At 36.0% G+C, this 17,063-nt stretch overlaps 1 protein-coding gene and 1 non-coding gene across 2 annotated transcripts in view; one reads left to right on the forward strand and one right to left on the reverse strand.

Annotated features, from left to right (window-relative positions):
• Positions 1 to 17,063, forward strand: part of FBXL7 (F-box and leucine rich repeat protein 7) — a 503,869-nt gene that overhangs the window by 303,953 nt on the left and 182,853 nt on the right. The gene's annotated exons all lie outside the window — the stretch shown is intronic.
• Positions 10,829 to 10,935, reverse strand: LOC122737554. The gene has a single exon (XR_006354382.1). It is a non-coding gene; the product is annotated as a U6 spliceosomal RNA (small nuclear RNA).

Below are 17,063 nucleotides of genomic sequence, written 5' to 3' on the forward strand. Positions count from 1 at the left end.
TTGATTTCTAACTTTTAGCCACCGCAAAAAGAGCTGCTATAAATATTTTTGTACCAATAGGTGTTTTTCTCTTTTTGGGGATGTTTTTGGGATATAAACCAAGTAGTGGTATTGCTGGATCAAAGGGTATGCACAATTCTATAGCTCTTTGGGCATAGTTCCAAATTGCTCTCCAGAACGGTTGAATCTTTTCACAACTCCACCAGCGTCTGTTTTCCCACGATCCCTCCAACAACCAATATTTTATATTCTTGTCATATCATTCTAATAGATGTAAAGTGATATCTGAGTTGTTTTAATTTGCATTTCTCTGATCAATAATGATCTAGAGCATTTTTTCAGGTGGTTATCGATAACTTTGATTTCTTTGTCTGAAAATTGTTCAAATTGACCATTTATCAATTGGGGAATGACTTGTATTTTTAAAAATTTGATGCAGTTCTTTATATATATTTAAGAAGTGAGGCCTCTATCAGAGATATTTGTTTCAAAAAATCTTTCACAATTTTCTACTTGTCTTGTAATCTTGGTTATATTAGTTTTGTTTTTGCAAAAGCTTTTTAATTTTGTATAATAAAAATTATCTCTTTTATATTTAATTTCATTCTCTATATCTTCTTTGCTCCTAAATTCGTTGCCTGTCCAGAAATCTGACAGATAGACAATTCCACACTCCTTTAATTTTCTTATCATATCATCCTTTATTTGTAAATCATGTACCCATTTTGACCTTATTTCAGTATATGATGTGAGATGTTGGTCTGTACCTCATTTCTGCCATACTGTTTTCCAGTTTTCCCAACAGTTTTTATTAAATAATGAGTTTTTGTTCCAAAATCTTGGATCCTTGGGTTTATCATGTACTAGATTACTATAGTCATTTACTATAGTGTTGTGTCTATCTATTCTATTCCACTGATCAACCTCTCTATTTCTTAGCCAGTCCCAGAACATTTTGATAATTACCACTTTATAGTACAGTTTGAGATCTGGTACTTCTAGACCACTTTCATAGTATTTTTTCATTGATTCCTGTGATATCCTTTAACTTTTATTTTTCCAGATGAATTTTGTTATCATATTTTCTAGCTCTATTAAATATTTTTGATTGTTACAGCACTAAATAAATAAACTTAAGTAGGATTGTCATTCTTATTATATTGACTCTGCCTACCCATGAGCAATTCATATTTTTCCAATTATTTAGATCTGATTTTATTTTTGTGAAGTGTTTTGCAGTTCTGGTCATATAACCGCTATGTTTGTCTTGGGAGGTAGACTCCCAAGTATTTTATATTGGCCATAGTTATTTTAAATGGAATTTGTTTTTCTATCTATTGTTGCTGGGCTTTATTAGTAATATATAGAAATGGTGATGATGTATGTGGATTTGTTTTGTATCCTGCAACTCTGCTAAAGTTGTTTATAATTTCAATTAGCTTTTTAGTTGATTCACTAACACTTATTAGCTTTGTAATCTTGGGCTAGTCACTTAATTGACCTGGGCTTAGGTTTCTTCATCTATAAAATGAAGAGGTTGTACAGATGGTCTCTGTGGTCTGCTATAGCTCTAGTTCTATGAGTTGTGGTATAGAAGAGAACACACCTATTGTCTTACCTGAGAGTTTAGGATTCACTTTGACATATTACTTGTCATCTCTAAAAACTGAACTCTGAAAGAAAAAAAAAAAAAGAAAAAGCATTGCAGTTCTGATCATATTCAGTTCTGTGAGGCCATGATAGTTTATTTAATGTAATTGCCATATATCTTCCTTTTTAACACATCAAAAAAGGAAGCAAAGATTTCTTGACTTGTTTATAGATCACAGTCCTAGGGGGAGGTGAATTTTTACATATATTTATATACTTCAACTTGGAAGAGCCAGAGAAAGAAAGATACAAAATAAGCTCTTTGTCTGTCAAAATGAACCTAGAAATCACATAGTTCCATGCCTATTATAAGAAAGGGAAAAATGGAGGAGGGGGAAGTGGTCAACATATATCTTTCCTCTGGACAATAACCACTCAAAGGCAGCCTGCTTTGTCCATTGTCTTGGTCAGGCACACAGACTGAATGAATGTTTTGAAAGCTAGCATTACGTTGATGTTGGAAAGAACCTGTTTCTTCAATTTCCTTTCCATGAGTTCAGTGCTGCTTCTGAGTAATCCGCAGTATTAATTTTTTTTTGAGTAGGTAATTTCCTCCTCACTCCTTTTAAAAATAATTGTTTGTAGCAGTTCTAGTGCCAAAAATATCACTGCTTCATGGACAGGATAGGGAGCGAAATAAGTAGGGACACCGTAGTGGGTTCATTTTGATGTGAGCAGACAGGCAACAAGCAGCCATGTTCCCTCCTTTATAGGTTACTGCTAGAACAGCCTATGCCTTATGTTGGATGGTCCTATCTACCCACAGCTTTGAACTGTGTGATATTTAAAAGCATGAGGTTCATTGAACTCAGCCAGTTGATTCCCCTGGCTGAAAGAATTTCCTCCTTTTCCATTTATCTCCCTCAATTTCTGGAGTTACTATAACATGAATCCCAGCAGGTTTTAAAGGAAAAGTTAGTAGGAATTAAAAACCCATTGATTAACTTTCCATCAGAAATGTGAATATCTAATATGAACATGTCATTTTAGAGATGGGTCAAATAAGGTCACAAGAAATTTATTTGACCAATGTCATGCCTAGAGGCAGAAACTGAGATTTGTGATAGTGTACAGGGCTAACATTTCTCATGAACTTGTATAATTTTGTTATGATTTCCTAAATGCCATAAAATCATGGCTATCAAGAAGCCTCAGGGAATGAGTCATTTTGGATAGTCATTTTCCAGCTAGCTGAGGGCTTTGTCCCTTTGAGCACCAAAGCTGTTTTTATTCCAAATATCTTAGATGAAAATCTTTCTAAATGGTATTGCACATGCAGTTCAATGGCTAGTCTACTGAGTTACTAAATCAGTATCTACATTTGGGACAGGAACTAACAATGGAAAAAGAGTGGGTCCCAGAACTGATGACAATTGCATGGTGGCTATATCTGGGAAATCATGTGGTGCCTTTAATGATCCGGAGATGCTCCTGAGTGCAAAGACTATTCTTTTCAAACCAAATGTTCTCCTAGTGATACAGTAAGGTTGAAAATCTTGAAAGACCACATTCTACAAGTATAATTAAGATTTGCACAGTGGTGCAACTTAGTAGAAGCATTGTTTCAGTTGATGACCAACCCACAAAAAGTTTGTACTTCTTGTTGTTGTTGTTTGTCCGTTGTTCTCTAAGAGGACTAGGTCAGATGTCATGACTTACAATGAATTTGGATTTAAGTGAGGGAGTGCTGTGCAAAGTCATCATCCTCCCTCTTTCCTTCAGAGTTACCTGGGTCCAGTGGAAAGATTTATCAGGACATTTGGATGTGGCCTCTGTGGTATAGTACAAAGAATGATATATTTATTGTCAGATGATCTGGGTTCAAATCTTCTTTCTGCCCTTCACTACATGTGTAAATTTGGTTTCCTCTCCCTTAAAGGTGGTATGTTAGATGAACATTTTAGTACTAAATGCATATATAAATAAGCCTATGACTGTTAGTGGCATAGTACTGGACCAAAAATAAGGAAGATTTACCTTACTGAGTTCAAATCTGGCTGCATGACCCTGGGCAAGTCACTTAATCCTCTTTAACTCAGTTCCTCATCTGTAAAAATGAGCTGGAATAGGAAATGGCAAGCCATTCTAATACCTTTGCCAAGAAAAAGCCAAATGGGGACCTGGGCAAGTTGTTTAACATATCAGGACATCAGGTAGCCCTCTGAAATCCCAGGTTCCAGAGTAGGTACCAGACTACTTTCAGAAAGGGAGTTGTCTCAACAGAAATTTCCTATACCAATAAAATATCAAGTCAGGTTCCTCCAACACCTCCCCCCCCCAAAAAAAAGTTAATGCTAAGAGGAAGAACACCAACATCCCCTTGTGGTGGTTCTATGGAGGAAAAAAAAAAACATAGGCAAGAATCACACAGATTAAGAAAGTATATTCAAATCAGATTCATTGAGGATTTATATATCCCCCAACCCCACAACAAATAAATAAATGAATGAAGAATTAATTAATTAATTAATGGATAGATTATATAAGTAAATAAATAAATAGCTGTTTGAAATATTTTAACTTTTTCTCGATCATTCAGAATCTTGCTATGACTAGATAATTTTGCATCCAGTAAAGAATATAAAATTGTATCTCCTATCCAAATAGTGAAAGGTAGCATGGTATGAGGGAAGAAGCTTGGAGTCAGGAAGACCAGCCTCTTACACATACCAGCTGGGGGACATAAACAAGTCATTTAACTTTGTGTAAATTGTTCTTTGCAAGACTATAATTCAACCATCTGCTTTGGAGGGTTTATAATGGGAAGTGGGACTATGGGAACTCCATATTGTGAATCAATCAATCAAAACACATGTATTAAGCAAAATGTGCTTAATACTACTAAGTGCCAGGGACTGTGCTAATGCACTTGAGATACAAAAAGAGGCAAAAGACAGTCCTTACCCTCCAGGAGCTCACAATCTAATGAATTCCCTACAGGGATAAAAGTCATAGATCTGAATAGTAACGACAACAACAACAAAATCCCAATACCCTTCACTTGGCAAACTCACTCACCTCAACCTCATTAGAACTCTGATTCAGTCTTCATGAGAAATCCCTACTGTCCTAGCATTCTGAGAAAGAAAGATGCCATCAGGAGTCATTAAAATTCATAGGGCTCTTTGCTCCTCTACTAAATGATCTCAGACTGCTCGGCTTTTTGAGTTCTTCTGCCTGATTTTGTAGAGTTGTTGTGGTGTGTTATTTTTTAATCTTCTTTGTTATCACTGGGTCAACTGTCACTTTTTACTACTACTACCTGCCTTTAGCAGGCCCTCATGTTAATTTGGATTTTCATGCCATGTGTTCGGAAACCAAGTAAACAAGCTTGCTAAAATTGTGTATGAAATTAGATTAAATGGGCCTGAGGTACTTTCCTATAAGTAAAATGCACAGCCTTCCTGATGGCTTTTATTTTCCTGTAAATGGATACATTATATATAATATATAATATATTCATTTTTCCTTTTTTATTTTCAAATGAATTTCTAAGACAGAAGGAAATCTATGTCCTTAGTATTATAGGATTTAGAGCTAGAAAGGACCTGGAAGAAGTTGTAGTCCAATGCCTTCATTTTACAGATAAGGGTACTGAGGTCTAGGGAGGTAAAGTGATTTGCCTCAGGTTAGGCAGGTGACCTCATATACAATGCACAAAGAAGTCACACAAAGCAGTCAAGATTTAAACCGAGGGCTTCTGACTCCAAACTGTTTGCTTTGTTCCTGTATTACCACATTGAATCTCCAGTAATGTTTTGAGAAATATAATATAGGGTCAAGTGTAGTGGGGCATGCCTGTAATCCGTGCTACTCATGAAGGCTGAGAATTGTGGATTACTTGAACTGAGAATGTTTGAGCTGGATTAGGGCTAAAACCTAATTAATATCTACATTTATTCCTGAACAAAATACTAAAGTGATGAGCCCTAGGAGAAAGTGTAAGAGGGGAGAGGGAAGCCACCAAGATGGCTATGGAGGGAATAAGCAACCCAGTTTAAAATATCTACATAGATAGATAGACAGACAGACAGACAGACAGACAGACAGACAGACAGACAGACAGACAGACAGACAGATAGATAGATAGATAGATAGATAGATAGATAGATAGATAGATAGATGGATGATATAAATAGATGATATAGATAGATACATGATAGATAATTATATATTTAATTATGTTTATGTTTAAAATATATAATACATCTATATATAGTTATTTAAATTTATTTTTAGAATACAAAAGAAAAGATGCTATGTTTACTTTCATTTTTATTTACATCCACAGTGCATAGTACATACAGTTCATTGTACGTAGTAGTTGCAAAAAAAAAATTGCTAAAATGAAATGGAACTAGTGGATTAAACTTTAAGTGGAGATGATAATACGCACTAAGAAAAACAATCTTTAATCCCTTTCCTTGCCTATCTGCCCTTGAGATGTAGGGGAAGATTTTTTATTCCTTTACAAAGTTTTTTTCTAATCTCGTTAAAAATGTATAAGGTAACATGATAGTATTTTGCCAACTTGTATCCTCACTGCTAGCTTGTTTCTATGAAGACAAGTTTTGACAGTGGGGGATGGGTAAAAAAGGTGGTATGAAAAGATTGTTTCAGTTATAAATGTGCTATTTTTGAGGTGGTGAATGCCAAGTAAAATGTCCAGGCCACTGGAAATATGGGGCATGAATTTTAGAAAAAACAAGGGCTGTTGACATATATTTCCTGCCAGTCTAACCTTCATTACTTTTTTTACAGGGTTACTAGACTGATAGATCAGGGGAATGCCACAGACATACTATACCTGTATTTCAGCAAGATACTTGACAAAAAATTCTTACAATATCCTCATAAAAGAGACACAGAGATATGCCCTAGATGACAGGACAGTTAAGTGTCATAAGGACAGAATTCTTTATATAATGGGACCAAAAGGATAGTGATCTTTTTCAATCAAGAAAGAAGCATTTAACGGAGTGCCACAGAAATCTCTCCTTGGCCTTGTTTTATTCAACATTTTTCTTTTATCAATGACATAAACGAAAGGAAAGATGCCTTGCTTTTGAAAAAGAGCTTACATAGCGATGACAAGATAGCCATTTCCTAGTATTTTAAGGACTTTCATGTGGAAGAAATTTTAGACTTGTTGACTGAGCTCTAGAGGGAAGAACTGAGAAAACAACTACATAAAAGATGCAGGGAGGAAGATGTGAGGAAAACATTTCCTAACCCATTATGGTTGTCCCAGGTTGGGCTGCTTTCTGTAAGGAGAGTGAGATCTTAACAATAGGCAGTAAGACCCAAAAGCCTCAAAAGTCTCTTTTAAGTCTTAGGCTTCTCCATTCTTCATTGGTGTTCAATTGAGTGTAGTTATCAACAAGGTCAAGAAAGGTAAAGATCATCATTCTAGATGATTATATGTGAATGTTAAATGTATATGTTGATATTATTATTTTGTTCTGCAAGGTGGTGAGGGTTAAGTGACTTGCCCAGGGTCACACAGCTAGTAAGTGTCAAGTGTCCAAGGCCTGGATTTGAACTCAGGTACTTCTGAATCCAGGGCCGGGGCTTTATCTACTGTGCCACCTAGCTGCCCCATGTTGATATTATTTTAATTTTGTTATTTTAACTACTATAAATGCACAAATTAAAAATAAAGGAATAGAAAGAAAGGCATTATCTGCATCTGGAAAAAGAACTGATAAACAGAAGCATGCATAGAATAACTGCATAAATATGTATACTTATTTGTGTCTAATGACAGCCATCTCTAGAATGGATGGGAGGGAAGAAAAAAAGAAAAAAAAAGAAAATTACATGATAAATTTATTGTATATTTAAAAGAAAAAGCAAGTTGTACATAAAAGATTTGCAGTTTCACATACAATCTTTTTTTATTACACTGTTATGGAAATGCTTCTTTATTCCATAAATTAAAAATTAAAAAAGAAAGAACATTTTAAAATAATAAAAAATAAGAATAATTTACATTTATATAAACCTTCAAGTTTTGCAAAGTGCTTAACTTATGTTAGCTCATTTGATTTTCATAACAACCCTGTGATGTAGGTGCTATATTATTATCCACAATTTAGATAAAGGAACTGAGACAAAAAGAGATTGACTTGTCCAGGGTTATAGCTGGTAAGTGTCTGAGGCAGAATTAAAAGCCAAGCATTCCTGACTCCAAATACCATGCACCATACACTGCAGGACCTAACTGCCTCTGTTTTACCTTTGGATTAAAATGTTTTGAATGTCTTACTGCCACTTGCTTTCAAAATGATTACGAATGATATGTGTTTTCTCTGCTTTGTTGAATTGCTTTTCCTAAGCTACTTCCTTCCCAAACATTGAAGATCTGGAGTCTGGTTCCAAATCTAGGATTGGCTACTCAGGTGACCTTGAGAAAGCCATTCAACCTCAATAATCAGATTCCTTATCAAGACACTAAGGAAGTTGGCTTGGAAAACATCATAGGTCTAGAGCTAAAGGGATGTCCAAAGCTATCTAGCCCAAATCCCCATTTTACAATAAGGAAACTGAGGCATGAAGAGATTTAAGTGACTTGCCAAGGTTACACAACTAGTAAGTGCTTGGGACAGGATATGAAGCCCTGGTTTCTCTGCCCCCAAGTGTATACCTTACCCATTATACTTAATCATAGGATCATAGATTGAAAGCTGGAAGAGACCTCAGCGCAGATCTAGTCCAACCTACTCATTTTTGCAAATAAGAAAAATGTGGCCCAGGGAGGTCAAATAACTTGCCTAAAATCACAGAAGTAATGTGTGTCAAAAGCAGAATTTGAACCCCAGTCATCTAACTCCAGGGTTTTGTTTTGTTTTTTCTAATGTACCAAAACTTATAGTTCAGCTATTCTCTTTGCAAATGAAAAAACCAAAGCCCAAAGGCAGGGTGGGGCAAGGATGTTGTGTTCCAAGTCACACTGCACAATGATGAATGACTTTATTATTGATTCAGTTGCTCTCATTTCACTATTTTTTTCCTAGATCCATTAAGTCCATGAAAAATCAGAATGGAACCCAGGCCTCTTATTTATTGAACTGCTAAGACACATTGCCTTTTTTGCTGCAGTAGTAACAAAAGCTTTTTAAAAACCTGTAGTCATGGTCAGAAAGGTTACTGAGGTTCCTAGGAAGCACTTGAATATTATTGGGGGTGGGGGGGCATGTATATAGTTCCTAGACTGGAGTTAGGAAGACTTGCATTAATATGTGGCCTCAGACACTTAATATCTGTATTCACCTGGGCAAATAACTTAAAAAAATTACTTCATTTTGATTCAGTTTCCTTACCTATAAAATGAGCATAATAATAGCACCTCAGGTTATTTTGAGGATCAAATGAGATAATAATTGTAAAGTGCTTAGCACCATGCCTGGCCCATAGTAAATGCTATATAAGTATCAATTATTGTTATTATAATAATAATGGTCATTATTAGTTTATTGTTATTATGATGATGATTTATGGGACAATATCTACAGCCCATCACGGATAACACACATTCCACATAACATATTACAAGCCTTTCCAGCACAAACTTTTTTTTAAATTGTGTTTATGCTAGTAATTAGGTCCATTTTTATAATGAGAAAATGCTTCAGACAAGTGTTGGGTTTTTTTTTCTTATAACCAGAAATCCAATGCATTGTTTCAGCTCCTTGTTTTCTGACTAGAACTACAATAGTTAATATGGAGACTAGAAAACCAAAGTCAATATTAGAAACAAACAAAAGTACCCCCAAGATCAGTGAAAAAATTAGAAGTGATTCATTAATCTAAAAAGCCTATTGATTCCCTTCAGGATGTTGTCTTGTCATCATTTCTTGCTCACTTTATCTACTTCAAAGGGAAAAATTCTGGCTCAATGAGACATAGCTCTAACCATGGGCCAGAACCATAGCTGTGAATTGGCAGGATCCAAGTTCAGTGCTATGTAAGCCCTGAGTACTAGAAGCAGGATCATAGACTGATGGCTACAAGGAATCTTTTGACAGAATAGGAAATTGTGGCTCACAGAGCTTAACCAACTTGCCCCAAAATACAGTTAGCAAGTGACAGGAGCAAGTGCGTCTAAATTTTTATAAAATGAGTAAAAACAAAACAAAACAAACAAAAAAACCAACTCCTCTGCTCCAATGTAAGCACTCAACCTACCAATACATTGAATGTGCCCTATCTGTCTTCCCTCAAAAATTAGCAAAACAGAAAGGACTTACAGCTAAACCTGCATATAGTAATGATATATCTCCCTCTCTTTCTGGTGGGCCTTCATGTTTCTCATATATTACCACAGGACTGAGGCCCTGCCAGAAGGGGGAGAAACAAAACAAAACAAAAATCAATTCTTGAGAAAATCAATCCCTCTCCCTACTGAGTGAACAACATCTTCCAAAGGACGTATACAGTTTTATCCAAACTGATTGGCCCACCCCAAAAAGGCAAAAATCTTGAGGTTGATACTGTGTCTTTTCCTTCAACCCCTTGGGTCTACAATCAGCAAAATTCACTGAAGCAGTTGGAGGTAAGGTAATATCTCCATATTGTGATTTGGGTTCTTGATGTCCCTCAGTCCCAGCCTTGGCTGGATTAAGGAACTCAAAGTTGTCCAGTTCTCCCTCTGCTGTGGTCACATTATTCCACAGGTTTCTTCTTCAGGAAAATAAGTCTAGATCTCTGCCTCTTCTTTTGCTTACTATGATTCATCCCCGGCACTCTTCAAGAGACCTTTAGTGTAAAGCAAGTTCTCTGAAAGTGGTTCAGTCATCCTTAATGTGGTGCCCATTGGATCAAATAGCCAGACCATGGAGCCATTATCAATGCCAGAACAAAATCATAAATTTAGTGTCAGTGGGGATGCTTACCAAGGTACAGGAGACAGTTTTAATGCTAGAACAAAGCCCTGTTAATCTGGTTAACAAGCAATTAAACTTGCCCAGACTCCCCCTGGCCACCCTTTCCATATAATCGTGAGGTTATATCAACTTGTACTAAGTGTTTTGCATTGATAATCAAAAGTATGATGAGTAAAACAGATGTGAAGAGAGAATGCTATGTATTTTTCCCCTTAGAATCATCCTGAACTAGGTATCTGATGAAAACCTATAAAAATAGTAAAATTTCCCCCATCTACACATTTATTTGTTCTCTTCTTGTATTCAACTTCATGAATTTGCATGTCATCCTTGTGCAGGGGCCATGCTAATCTTCTCTGTGTCATTCCAATTTTAGTATATGTGCTGCCGAAGCAAGCACTCTTCTTGTATTCAACTAAAGTGAAATTATCCTCCCTTTTAGTTCTTGAGGCCTAAAATAGAAAAGTTCACATCAGCAGTGATTTTTTTAAATATTAAAATAAACCCTTCCACTATTTAGCCCAAATTCTGAGCATCTGAGGAGTTTTTGCTCTATCCTTTTGTTAACCTTATTTCTCTTCACTAGCGTAATGACAAGTGGAACATTTTTGTCTTGTTTCTTTTTCTGTGTGTTTTCTAATACTTTTTTTTTGGGGGGGGGGGAGTCTGGATTCCCTAGACTTTATATAGGTGTTTGGCAGTGGCCAAATACACTATATGTTCCATTGATTGTTGTGGTTTAAGGAAATAACCATTTATTAAGTGCCTATTATTTGTCAGGCATAGTGCTAAACATTTTACATATACCAGTGATGAAAAAACAAGGAGTTGTTCAAATCCAGGGATCCCTTGGCAAGGGAGACCAAATGCCATTTAGCAATTCAAGCCCCAGAATACCAGAATTTGAATGTTTGGATGGACCTCAGTGGTCATTCAGTCAAACCAATATGTGAAAAAGAATATCTCTTATTAGAAATTCTACTCTTTTGTCCTACCAATTTTGGAATGTGTGGGGAGGCATATCAATCAGTTCACCTCATTTGTGGTCTTCCTTGAATTCCATGTATTTCACTGGCTTCAGAAATAAATTTATTTATGAATTAAATATAAATTCCTAATCCTGGCATTTAAGACCCTACATAACTTAGTATCTCCTTGTCCTTTCAGCCTTACTCATGTTAATTCACAAGGTAATATGCCCCAACCAATTAGGACTTTTGCCATCCCTAATAAATTTCCAATGCTGTCCCAGCTCTGTGGATTCCTGCACACTGTTGCCTATGCTTGCAATATTCATCCTCCTCCTTCATTCTTTGCCTTTTTGAAAGTGACCTATCTTTTAAGGTTCTAATAGAATGCTGCCTCCTCCATGAAGACTTTCCTGATCTGCAGAAAATGACTTCTCATCTTCTAACCTTGCATACTACTTTGTACCTGGCTTATACTCTCATATATAGTCATAGGTATAATATATTTCTTATGGATTATTATACATTTCTATATAGGCTTTTTATTTTATTTTATTGTTTTGGTGAGGCAATTGAGGTTAAGTGACTTGCCCACGGTCACACAGCTAGTAAGTGTTAAGTGTCTGAGGTCAGATTTGAACTCAGGTACTCCTGAATCCAGAGCCGGTGCTCTATCCTCTGTGCCATCTAGCTGCCCCTTCTATATAGGCTTTTTAATGTGTATATATATATATATATATATATATATATATACACATACACACACATACATATATATATATATACACATACATATATATATACACATACACACACACACACACACATACACATATATATGGATATAAGTTTCATGTGGGCAGAGATCAAGCTTTCATTATATTCCTCCAGTAGTCCAGTATAGTATTTAGTACATGGTATATATGTGCAATTAATGGTAGCTAATGATTCTATGTCTTACTGAATCTAACAAGAACTGTTTAAGAATTGGGTTAAGTAGTTATAGAGCCATGAGTCCATATACATTATAAGAAATATCAAAACTATTTCGCTTTGTTTAAAGAGTATCTCTATGGACTTATACTAGCACAAAGATGGACCTACAAAGAAAGATTCACATAAAATGTCTTGATTCATCAGTTGATGCATTATATATACCATTTCAAGGTAAGCAAAGTCCAAAATACATAATAATGAACAGCAAATCTATCCATAAATCCTGCTATTTATGGGACTATTCACAGTTATTGACCCACGAGGTTAGCATGGGCATAACACTGACATATGTTTGCTAAAAACTTGAATCCTTTTAACACTGTAGAAAGGAAGCCTAGGTTAAAAATAATCAGAAAAGACAGGTATGAATACTAATCCTGGCTTTGTCACTATCTTGCTTAATAACTTTTGGCAAACAGTTCACACTGCTACCAGCTATCTAGCCAGTGTGTGTGTGTGTGTGTGTGTGTGTGTGTGTGTGTGTGTGTGTGTGTGTGTGAGTGAGTGCAGGCGTATGAATTAGAATTTAAGTACCTGTAAAATACATTTTGAAATCTTGCATAAATGATACTGTCCCCATTTAGATAATGATAATTCTATTTCCATGTATCTTGAATGTTTCCATCTGGAATCTTTAAAATGTTTCCATCATTGTTATGAAGAATGTATAACTAAAAAAGCAAATCGAGCACTACCCAGTACAAAGAATAGTAAAAACTCATTAATGAAGATTCCAAAACATGGGAGTCTGATTATTTAGACATGCAAGGCTGAAGTTTGTTTCTTGGAAAGTGGGGGAGGAGGGTTACAAAGAAGGGGTGAAAGCAAAATTAACAGTGCTCACATTAAAAAATGGCTTAAGAAATTCCATAACTGTTTCAAATGCCAATAAGAAATCCATGATTATAAGTGATTCTTACCCATTTGTAGAATATTTGAATATACTGAATGTGCTTGTTTTTTAAATGGATGATTCTATTTGTTAAAATACATGTAAGATTTTATAAGGTAAATAATACAATTCTCTCTTCCCCATTCCTACAGTGTACTGTGAAAACTTGAAAGCTTTTTAAATCATTTATTTCTAAACATCCTATTACATAAACTTTCATTGATCAAACATGCCTTCCATGCCTTCCACTCAATTAGATCCCTTCAATTAAATAATCAGTTCTAATTGTTGTTTAATGCTGCTTCATATTTTCAAATACCTTAAAATATATTATGATCTCTTATTATTCCAATACCCTTATGTGATGCAGAAAGTATTATTATCTATATTTATAGATAATTAAATTGAAGCACATAGCTTAAGTACCTTGCTAATAGTTATACATGAAATAATAGGAGGTTTCTTTGAATCTAGAGCTAGAAGCAAGGATCTGCTAGGAAATATGTAATAACCAAGTTTTTAGGGGTGGGATAGGGATATGCATTTCACTCTTTTAAGTTTAATCAGTGGTATTAATATCTTCTCCATAACTTTCTCAAGTTTAGACAAGCAACAATAATAATCAAACTGTGATTTGTAGTGCTTGTAGATTTCAGAGATATAAATGCTCACACTGAACATTTGGTTCTCATGGACTGATAGAACTAGTTAGAAGGGATCTTAGAGATTTTCAAGTCACGGAATGACAGAACATCTCCTAGAAGTCCAAAGGAAATCCGGGCCATCTAGTTCAAACCATACCAGAGAAAGAAGACAGTTTCGAGCATCCCTGACACATGATAATCTAGTCTCCACTTGAAGATGCTAGTGAGGGAAAAGCCTCTACCACCAAGCATAGCCTATTCCATTTTTAGAAAACTTGAATTGTTATTTTTTCTTCATACTCAACCAAAATCTGTGTCTCTAAAACGTCTACAAATGGCTCCTATTTCTGCCCTTGGGAGCCAAGCAAAACAAAGTCTCCTCTCTCTTTCACATGGACATACTTCAAAAATCTCAGGACTCTTAGAGTAGTGCTCTCCTTCCTCCCCCTCTCTTCTCCAGGGTAAAACCAATTCATTTCTTTCCACTAATTCACATAGAACATGATGCTTCATCATCCTGGTTTCCCTCATAAAGATGCTCTTCAACTTATCAATTTCATTTTTAAAAAAATGCTTCTCACTGACCTGCATGAAATGTACCAGGATGTGGTTTAACCTGGACAGAGGGCAGTGGTACACTACCACCTCCCTCAGAGGCTACTATAACTCGCTCAATTAAGTCTAAAAGCACTTTCATTTCCTTGGAAGTCTTAACAAGGTTCCTCCATGCTAAATTTCACAATCCACTAAAACCCTGTTTGTTTGTTTCTGTTGTTTTGTTTTTTCCCCCAAATGACCCAGTATCTATAAACCACAATCTAGTTACAACTATTTGTCATTGACTAAAGAGTATCTCTATGTACTGATACCAGCACAAAGATGTAACTACAAAGGATTCCCATAAAACAACATGCTTTGATTCATTAGCTGATGCCTTTACATATTATACAAGTGAGGTTGATTCTTAGAATAGAAGTATTACTGTTAAATGCCATCATTTTGAGGTACATTGCTGGGGGGGGTAGGGAGGGAAGAGAGAGAGAGAGAGAGAGAGAGAGAGAGAGAGAGAGAGAGAGAGAGAAGGGAGAGAGAGAGAGAGAGAGAGAGAGAGAGAGAGAGAGAGAGAGAGAGAGAGAGAGAGAGAGAGAGATCTGGTCTTAGAATTAAAAAGACCATGGCTCAAATTCCCCATTTCTGAAAACTTATAAACTGAGCATGTGACCTAATACAAACCACTTACCTGTTCAATGCCTTGGGCAATTTTCTAAGATTCAAAATTGCAGGACAATTGCTACTCTGCATGCCTTTAAGAAGTTTCCTTACCAAGAACTCCCTAGACCAATAAAGTCTACAGACCTGTACCAAAAATAAAATAAATTTCCTCTCATTAGATTTGTCCCAGTGTTCTAACCTGTCAAGAATATTTGGGGATCCTGACTGTCATCTAAAGTGTTTACTACTATCCTTCCAAACTCTGTGTCATCTGAAAATTTGATAAGAATGTCATCTAGACCTTCATCTAAGTCACTGAGAAAAATATTAGAAATATTCCACTAGAGACCTCCTTCCTGCTTGATTTGAGTGACAGGGATGAAATTCAAATGTAGGACAGGCTGGCATCTCCTGATCTGCTTTGTTCTTGTTGTCCTCTACTCTGCACATTTGTTTATACCCACCATGCCTGTCATGGACTCCAAATCCCCTCAACAATCTGTATTTTTAGAAGCCACTTTCTTCTAGGCCCAAATGAGAGGATTTTTCCCTCCCATAGGAGACCCTGCCCCTCACTTGCTCCAGTGAAAATCATATAATTTGTGAATTTCTAAGGAAGCTCAGAAAAAGTGATTTTTTTTCCTCCTCAGATTTCTCATAACACTTTACTAAACCTAGTCTTTGTATGTAATTCAATCTTTCTTACATCTTTTCAGTACAGACTTTTTCCTTTCATCTGCATGCAGGAAGCATACAAGTCATATCTGTCTCTATACCACCACAGACTAGCATAGTATCATGCATGGAGTAGGTACTTAATATGTGTTGGAGAAATGAATAAATTATCTGTGATCACTTGATGTACATGTCTTGGGAAAATTCAATCTGTATTGATTTCCTTTATAAAAAGGCTGTGTAGAAAATTCATAATGCCTTAATAATTGTACCCCCTTATAAACAAATAGTACTTTTTAACTTAATAAGGCACATCTACAACTCTTGCCATAGTTGATCCTTAAAACTACCCTGTGAGGTAGTTGGGACCAGACTTATTGAAGTAATTTATATTGATGATATACTACAAATGGCATGTCACTTCTTTCTTGATAGGTGGGGGCAGGGGGTGTCATACATTTTGAATAGAAAAATCAATCAGTATTTTTCTGTGAGTTACTTTCCCCATATCATTCGTCCTCTACCTATGATTACTTAATTTTAATTTCTTTGGAAATAGTAACTACATGGTAAATTGTAGCTTCTTTAAATTAATTTCTTCTGTCATTGTGGGCCAGATAAATGGCCCAATTAATGGGGTCTTATATGTTTCTACCCCAGTATCTTTGCCAAGAAAACTCCAAATGGGGTCACTAAGAGTCAAACGTGACTGAAACAACTGAACAACAATTATAACAACAACAAAGTGCTATGTTTGCTGCTGATTAGGGCCAGGGTTTGGGAGAGCTCTTCAGCACTCATTCATTCTAACCCTTCCCTTCTCCCCCACCCACTCCCCATTCTTCTTTTTTTTTGGGGGGGGGCGGGCAATGAGTGTTAAGTGACTTGCCCAGGGTCACATAGCTAGTGTCAAGAGTCTGAGGTTGGATTTGAACTCAGGTTCTCCTGAATCCAAGGCCAGTGCTTTATCCACTGTGCCACCTAACTACCCCTCCCCATTTCTTTTAATCCACTATCTCTTTAAATTAAAATTAATTTTACTGGCCTCTGACAAGAATAATAGGGTAGGATACTTGAACTATCTATTAAAACAACACTACCCCTAGAGGGAGTGTAGAAATAAATTGGGACTGGAACAGCT

Source organism: Dromiciops gliroides, chromosome 1 (assembly GCF_019393635.1).
Source record: "Dromiciops gliroides isolate mDroGli1 chromosome 1, mDroGli1.pri, whole genome shotgun sequence".
Taxonomy (NCBI): Eukaryota; Metazoa; Chordata; class Mammalia; order Microbiotheria; family Microbiotheriidae; genus Dromiciops; species Dromiciops gliroides.